This window comes from Phoca vitulina, unplaced genomic scaffold, assembly GCF_004348235.1.
Source record: "Phoca vitulina isolate PV1807 unplaced genomic scaffold, GSC_HSeal_1.0 scaffold20, whole genome shotgun sequence".
Lineage (NCBI taxonomy): Eukaryota > Metazoa > Chordata > Mammalia > Carnivora > Phocidae > Phoca > Phoca vitulina.
The window spans coordinates 20,031,361-20,039,871 of record NW_022589723.1 but is presented as its reverse complement, the minus strand read 5'-3'; the positions used below and the strand labels follow the sequence as shown (position 1 = coordinate 20,039,871).

At 39.8% G+C, this 8,511-nt stretch overlaps 1 non-coding gene across 1 annotated transcript; it reads left to right on the top strand.

Moving 5' to 3' along the window:
• The first annotated feature begins 3,428 nt into the window (after positions 1-3,428).
• On the top strand, positions 3,429-3,535 carry LOC116640879. Its single transcript, XR_004301096.1, has one exon. It is a non-coding gene; the product is annotated as a U6 spliceosomal RNA (small nuclear RNA).
• Positions 3,536-8,511: the final 4,976 nt, after the last annotated feature.

Sequence of the window (8,511 nt, the reverse complement as noted above, 5' to 3'; positions counted from 1 at the left end):
AACTTCTTAAATGATCCAGCACTTTCTACCCCATTTATCTTAATTCTCCATACTACAGTTTTCTTGCTGCCTCTCCTATCACCACACTCTTACCTTATATTTATACACACCCTCAGCTCTCCTGACTACCATCTCTGCTAGTTCAACGACAATGACTGTTTCTCCATCACAATAATAAATTCTTGGATTACTTCATGTAACCCATATAATGCTTAGGCAACTTGCAGCCCAGTCCTGCATGATACAATTTAAATATTTCCTGAAGTTACCCAATGACTCCACCCATAATACCCAGCAAAGATTTTTAAAATCCCTTTCACCATCATTTTCTTCCCACAGACATGGCACCTGTCCCTAAAATTACTTTCTTTCACCCAAAACTCTCCCCAAATATCATGGGTATCCAGTCCCCACTGACTCCTTTTTTTCTTATTTTTCCTTTCCCTCTATCCTTTTTTTCTGTCAGTAATGAAGGGCCCATTCAATGAGCCAGGTACCCTCCAGGCTCAGAGTCTTGGCCTGACTGTTACCTCTGTTCTGAAACACTCTTTATCTAGATGTGCACCTGTTTCACTCTTGCCTCTCTTTCAGGCCTCTGCTCAAATGCCACCTTCACCGTGAGGCCTTCTCAAGCCACCCCAGGTAAAATTGGACATTCTTATCCCACACTCTCTACCCCCATCCTCCTTCCCTGCTTTCTCTACTTCCATAGCACTTACCACCATCTGACATATATTTTACTCCTTTACCTTCCGTCTTCCCTCTCTAGAGTGCAAGCTCCATAAAGGTAGGTGTGTTGTCTGTTTTGTTTCCTGCTATAACCCCAGCATAATACCCAGTACATAGTGGGCTTTCAAAAACATGTATTTACCCGTTATTATTATTATTCTGCATAATAAAGAACCAAAAAGAAATTGGCAAAATTGAGGGTGGTGGGGGAGATGAAGATGAAGAAAGTTGTGAATACCTAGCATGTAATATCTTTTCTTTTTTTCACTCTGTCACACTATACCATTGTCCTTGGTCTGACTCAGCCCACAAGATCCTCCCACCTGTACAGGTATCTGCCCACCTCCTTCCTCTGGCTACCCCATAACCATTCTGTGCTGCCCCATTCCCTTACATCCTCCCCAGTGATCTGAGCATGTTCTGTTTCACCCTCTAGAAAAAGAGGAAATCCTTTCAACCATTTGTGATACACTCATTCTACAGTTCCAGTGATTCTTCATAGTATATGTAGTGTTGTCTGGAGTGTTCTTAAAGGACTTCCCATAGAAACAAGGACTTATCCTATAGGAATCAATCTCTAATGGTTAGAGATTAGGCCTATAAGACAAGAAATACACCTGAGGCACCATCAGTCATAGTTCCTCTGGAGAAAGGCAGCTCATTTGCATATCATATGAGAGGATTTTTTTTTTCTGTCATAGAAAGAAGGTCACCCAAATAGACCACAGGATCACTGATCTCTGTGATGTGACCATGGAGAGATACCTAAAGTACTATGCCCTCAAAATGTAATGCCATTAGAGTGTTTCTGAGCACAGACATGTCATGAAATGTGGTTGGGGGATTATCAGTGGATGTATATTTTACCCTTGTTCTTTCTAGCTCCCATTTACCATATATAATTGGGAATTGACTGAATCAGATAGTAAATAGGCTAGCAATTTATTTCTAATAAAATTAAATCAGATGCTTATACTCCTCTAGCTTTTCCTATCTACCTCTTCACACTGTTAGGATAAAATAACACATATATAATATATGTAAATACACCACTTAAACAGTCAGAATTATATTGGGGCACCTGGGTGGCTCAGTCTTTAAGCATATGCCTTCAGCTCAGGTCATGATCCCAGGGTCCTGGGATCGAGCCCCACATCAGGCTCCCTGCTCCGCAGGAAGCCTGCTTTTCCCTCTCCCTCTACCCCTGCTTGTGTTCCCTCTCTCACTATGTCTCTCTCTGTCAAATAAATAAATAAAATCTTTATTAAAAAAGTCAGAATTATAAAATTAAATCATAAAGCAACAAGAACAAAATATGGGAATACTTATCTGATGTAGGTAAGGAAGGAATATTTAATCATAAAAAGAAAGGAAGAAACAACAAAGGAAAAGATACTTTATTTGATAAAGTATAAAACTGTAACCATCATTTGCATTAAATGATGAAAAAGTTTTGACATACCTTATATATAAAGAGTTCCTACAAATCAATAAGAAAAAAATAACCACCCTGTATACAAAAATAAATGAAATCATGAATAGCCAATGAACAAAAAAGAAAATAAGAAATCATGAATAAACATACGAAAAAATGTTTAACCTCACCAATACTCAAGAAAATACACATGAAAGCAAGATGATGTTTTCTGCCTATAAATCTGCAAAGATTTTTTTGAATCATTATACTCAATGGTGAGAGAATGCAGAAAAATAAACACTTTTATATAATGCCGCTGGAAAACTGGTGACCCCTTTCTGGACGGCAGTTCGGCAGTTTATATATATATTCTTATTTTTTATGTAACAATTTCATCCTTAGCAATTTATCCTAAAAAATCATCAGAGATTTACACAAATGTTTATTCATAGTGATGTTTGTTCTTTCTAGGGTTTTTTATATTAGAAACACCCTAAATGCTTAACAGAGAAAGGCTAAGTAAATAGTGACAGTCATACAGTAAAATACTATGCAACCACTGAAATCATTTAATTGCAGAAGATCGTATCTTCCAAAAATTACTGCAACAATATTTCTGATTGCATATGCTCTTCCAGACCCTTGCCATTTCCCACTGTGGAAAGCTGAATAATGATCCCCCAGAGATATCCACATCCCAATCCCTGGTACTTGTGACTATATCTTACCTTACATGGTAAAAGGAATTTTGCAGATGTGATTAAGCTAAGGACCTTGAGATGGGAAAATTATTCTGGATTATACAGGTGAGCCCAATGTAATCACAAGGGTCCTTGTAAGAGGGAGGCAGGAGGATCAGAGTCAGAAGAAAAAAAAAATGTAATGATGAACACAGAGGGTCACGGCCAGAGAGAGATTTGAAGATGATACAATGCTGGCCTTAAAGACAGAGGAGTCATGAGCCAAGGAGGGTAGGCAGCCTCCCAAAGCTAGAAAAGGCAAGGAAATGCATTGTTCCCTAGAGCCTGCTAGGACACCTTGATTCTGGCCCAGGGAACTCATTTCAGAACTCTGCCCTCCAAAATTGTAAGATAATAAATCTCTGTTGTTTTAAATTTGTGACATCACCGATAAGAAACTAAAAAACCATTCAAGAGGTCTATGTCTCAAGGAAAGAGCTTCTGTGGGCTTTGGGGTGGGCTTTTGTGACTGCCTTGGTGACTAGCATGTGGCAGAAGGAAGGCTGTGTGACTTCCAAAACTAAGTCGTAAAAGGTGAGTTAGTGCTTGCTTCAGCAGCACATATACTAAAATTGGAATGATACAGAGAAAATTAGAATGGCCCCTGCATAAGGATGACATACAAATTCATGAAGTGTTCCATATTTTTATTGTTGGATCACTATATTGTATACCTGAAACTAATATTACACTATATGTTAACTATACTGAAATTAAAATTTAAAAAAAAATTTTTAAGGTGAGTTAGTTTCAGCCTGGCCTTTCTTTATGGACATTTACTTGTGGAGCCCTGAGCTGCCATGTAGGAGGCATGGCTACCCTGAAGCCATCATGCAGGAGAGACCTTATTAGAGACTGGGAGAAATGCCCAAGAAACCAGCTATTCTAGCCTCCAGCTGTTTGGGTCTTTCCAGCCCAGGTACCAAAAATGTGAGTAAGCAAATTTCAGATAATTAGCCCAAGCCACCTCCTACACAACTGCATGAAATACCCTGCATAAGAACTACTTGGCTGAGCCTAGTCAACCCCAGAACCATGAAAATGATAACAAAATTATTCTGTTGTTTTATGCCATTAGGTTTTATGTTGGTTTTATGCACCAATGAGTAACCAATACATTAATGATAAAGAGAAATGTTCAAAATATGATATTAAGAAAAAAAGTAGGGGCACCTGGCTGGCTCAGTCAGTAGATCATATGACTCTTGATCTCAGGGTGATGAGTTTGGGCCCCATGTTGGGCATAGAGCCTACTTAAAAAAATAAAATAAAAAGAGAGTTTATAGGCTATCATAAGGGTGTGTGTGTGTGTGTGTGCGTATGTGTACACAGAAAAAGCTTGGAGTCCCCAAAATATGTTCTAAAATGGTTATCTCTGGGGTGCCTGGGTGGCTCAGTCAGTTAAGCATCTGCCTTCAGCTCAGGTCACGATCTCAGGGTTTTGGGAAAGAGCCCCACATCGGGTTCCCTGCTCAGTGGGGGAGTCTGCTTTTCCCTCTGTCCAACCTGCCCCCGCTCATGCTCCCTCTCTCTCTCAAATAAGTGAAATCTTTAAAAACAAAGTAATAAAACAAAATAAAATGGTTATCTCTGTGTGCTGAGTGAAGAAATTAGTATCTTCTTTATATTTTTATATTTATATAAAATATACATGCATTTATATAAAATATACATGCCTATAAAATAAACATGCATTCCTTTTGTAATCAGGGAAAATATTTTTAAGCCCTTTAGATCCTTTTACTTTCAAATATATCATTATTGCAGAAAGCATACAAGTGTATCCTGTATAGGAACACATGCATTCACACATGTATGTGCATACTGAAGATAAACAGAATAGGGGAAGGGGTCACTTGGTTAATCGGAGTGAGAACATGAACCTTTAAATCCTACTTTTATTCCTCCCTTTCCTGCAGTAGAAATGACAGCAAATATCTTATAATATGGGGTCAAATACCTAATCCTTTTAGCCACTCCCAACTCAACTGTAATTGACTGATGCTACTGGGTTTGGATTCTTTCCTGTGACACAGATAAAAGACTGTGTATAGCTTCTCCCAGAAGAAGAAAAGTAAACCACCTCTTTGAGAATCACCCCGTTCTTTGGGCATAGTGCCTAAAATTCACTAGGATTTTGCTGTTCTCTGTCAGTACCTATTAATGATGGGCACCTGGAAAAGAGTCAGGGGTGCTATAAAAGAGTAGAAAGGAGGGGGAGACCCAGGACTTTACTGCATTCCCATTAAATTCCCATGATGATCCTGGAAGTTGAATTAACAATCCCCATTTTATAGATGAGAACATTTAGGCTCAGAAAGGTTCAGCAATTCACCCAAGTCAAAGAGCTAATAATTGGCAGAGCTGAACTTCCAATACAAAGTTTCTTATGGTAACGCTGCACTTGTCTTCTCTTTTCCTCAGTTTTATGGTTCCTACCTTCAGCATTGTAGTGTGAATATTTAAATATCTGAATATACACGGGCGCCTGGGTGGCTCAGTTGGTTAAGCAACTGCCTTCGGCTCAGGTCATGATCCTGGAGTCCCGGGATCGAGTCCCGCATCGGGCTCCCTGCTCGGCAGGGAGTCTGCTTCTCCCTCTGACCCTCCTCCCTCTCATGCTCTCTGTCTCTCATTCTCTCTCTCTCAAATAAATAAATAAAATCTTTAAAAAAATAAAAATAAAAATAAATAAATAAATATCTGAATATACATATCACAGCATATTATATGGAATAATGCCTACCACTTGAAAACACCACATTATTCAGTGTTAGCCGCCATTTCAATTGTATGACTCAGTCACATCACAAAGCACAAGCAGGCCCTGGGGATCCACAATTGCTCTCCTTTCAAAAACCCCGCCCTCAGCATCTCACCATTTTTGGGTGGGCAGCAACCTACCCAGCGGTGGTTGTTATTCTGTGAAAACCAGAGCTGGACCTGGAGCCATGGAGTAGCAGCCCAGTGACCCACCTCACACACACATTTCCCGTGCTCTTTTTCAAATTGCACAATAGCTCTCACACAGTCCAAGGGCTATCATTAAAAGTCAGCTGCTCTCTGAATGTGTCGATTCCGGTGGCACTGACAAGTGAGGGTAGGAGGCAGGGTTGCTTCTATAAAATAAATGAGGAGGGAAATGGTGTCGGGGTGAGATCTGCCTTCTGAATGCACTAAAAACTGAGGCCCTTGTCTTTTGGCATTTCCTAAAAGGCCTCTTGAGCTTTCCTTGGCAAGCCTTGAGACCGAGGGTACTTTTAGCTGTTTAAGCCTTCCTCTTCTAACAGGGGTCAAAGGGCTGGAAAGATCTTCTCAAAAGGATAGAGAAGGAATCATTAAAAGGGAGGAGAAGGAAAGTGACAGAAGGTCAGCCTTTTTTTTTTCCTAATGGGTGGGTCCCTGAGGGTCGGGCTCAGTGTCCAAGTGCTGCACACAGGCACCTAGCTTCCAGAACCCACAGCAATTCGATTCACACTTCCCTGAGCAGGAGACCACAGGAAGCTCAAAGGAGCAGCCTGGGGAGGGTACAGAGATGAAAACAAACACAACAGAAATCTGGTTGTGATAAGCAAATTTCATTGGTCAAATTAACTTAAAACAACAATGACAGTGTTTCAATAAGCCAGAGAAACCAAATACTTGAAATCTATATGTGTTTTGAGTCTGCCATAAAATTTATTTTTTTCAAATACAAATTTACCTTAAAAACGTTGCTTATTGCATTGCATGAAGCTTTATATAAGGACTAGTTTGGGATTAAAATTCACCTTTACATATAACACAAGCACACAAATGGTGAAGGTTTTCACTGATTTTTAGTCAACAAGCAATAAGCCGCATTTGCACCCTCACACCTACTCCTAACACCCCATCTGGTAACATTTCCACGTTTCAAGCAAAGAAATCAATAGCAATAATCCGTGAGGGACTCATAGGGTGTATATTTTTTTATCACACTGCCATTTGAAGAAAAAAATTTTCCCTACCTACTTAGAGCAAAAGATTGTTCTTTTTGTACAATCACATGGAAAACTCGATGTTATTATTGGAGGGAGAGGCGTTAGAGGGAAAGGGAGATGAGTCAATTAAAACAAATGTGAGAAAATCTAAACATGTTTGACAATATAGGTTCTATTTGAACAACCCAAATGATAATCAATGCCCAAGCTGAAAAATCCCCAATCAACCTGCAAAATTCAAAACTAATTTCATTATGGCTCAGTTTCTAAGGAAAGGACAGCTAAAAATGCATGTTGATGTAACTTCTCAGAGAGGAAAGCCATCCTGCTTTCAAATTGCAGTGCAGGGAGAAGACACCATGCCTGAACCCTGAAATTTAGAACTATGCCATTGCTGATTTTCTGTGCAAGAAGGAAATATGATTCTTTGTTACTGCTCTTATTTATTGCAGACCTTGTCTGGAATGTGGTATTGAAGCCATGCTTGATGAGTTGCCGCCTTGAACTTTCCCACTGATCAATGCTGGTGCTGCGGCTGCATGAAAGAATAGCTTTCCTGAGGAGCCACTATCACATGGGAAACCTAGCAAGCATTTTTTTTTAAAAAAATGGCCCAGAGTCTCGTATGCTTAAGCTTCGGACATGCCCCCCTGGAAAAAAAAAAAAAAAAGGCAAAATGGCAAATGGTGACTGACCATTTGAAAACTGGAATGTTATAACAGCAAGAGGTAAGGTCAAAAGCAGAAATCCTCCTTTCTGTAAAACGATCAGATACCAGGGGATGAAAATGTGCAGGAAAAAGGAAGGTTAATATGAAGCAAGAGGACAGGAATCATATTTCTTCTCTGCAGGGTGACAAATAAAAAGTTGCCTTTATTTTTCTGTGCAAATAAACTTTACTTTAGGAATTGTAGCAGTGGTTGGTCTCCCATAAAATAGGCTTTATCTGTTGTGGTGACAACCTAAGGCAGGGAGGAGTTCGTGGCAGGGTAATTGCCATCTTTTCCATTATCTTTGTCAGTATTTTTGTTATTTTGTGGTGAGATTGCAGGAAAAATCTAGACAAATGCTATCAAGAATGAGGGCCAAGAGAAAGGTTTAATCCAATTCTTCAGCAGTTCATGTGGAAAGTATGTGTCACTGGAGTAGGCCAGGACAGAGTCTTCAAACACATGTAAGTCAGTGTCTGTGTAAAAACCCCAGCCTGTCCACAAGTTCTACACTTTAGGGGCTTCCCTGAATGGGATACCCATGGTGAAAGCATCCGTTGGAAAGAAATTTACCTTTGAGAAAGAAGTATGGCAGGTCATCAGTAGCTGTTGGAAACTAATGACTTCTGAAGGATGCCAGCCAACAACTAAAAGCCATGAGAAATTGGGACAACCCATGAACCTTCATCTAGCTTATGAAATGAAACAAGAATTAGATCTGAGCTAAGTTTAAGTAAGTTTAACCCAGCTACCTTCATCCACTGACCACATTCCTGGCCTTTTCATGGGCAGTATTTTAAATAATTACCAATTCTTTCTTTTTCAAGATTTTATTTATTTATTTATTTGACAGAGAGAGAGAGTACAAACAGGGGCAGCGGCAGGGAGAGGGAGAAGCAGGCTCCTGCTGAGCAGGGAACCTGATGCAGGACTCGATCCCAGGACCCTGGGAT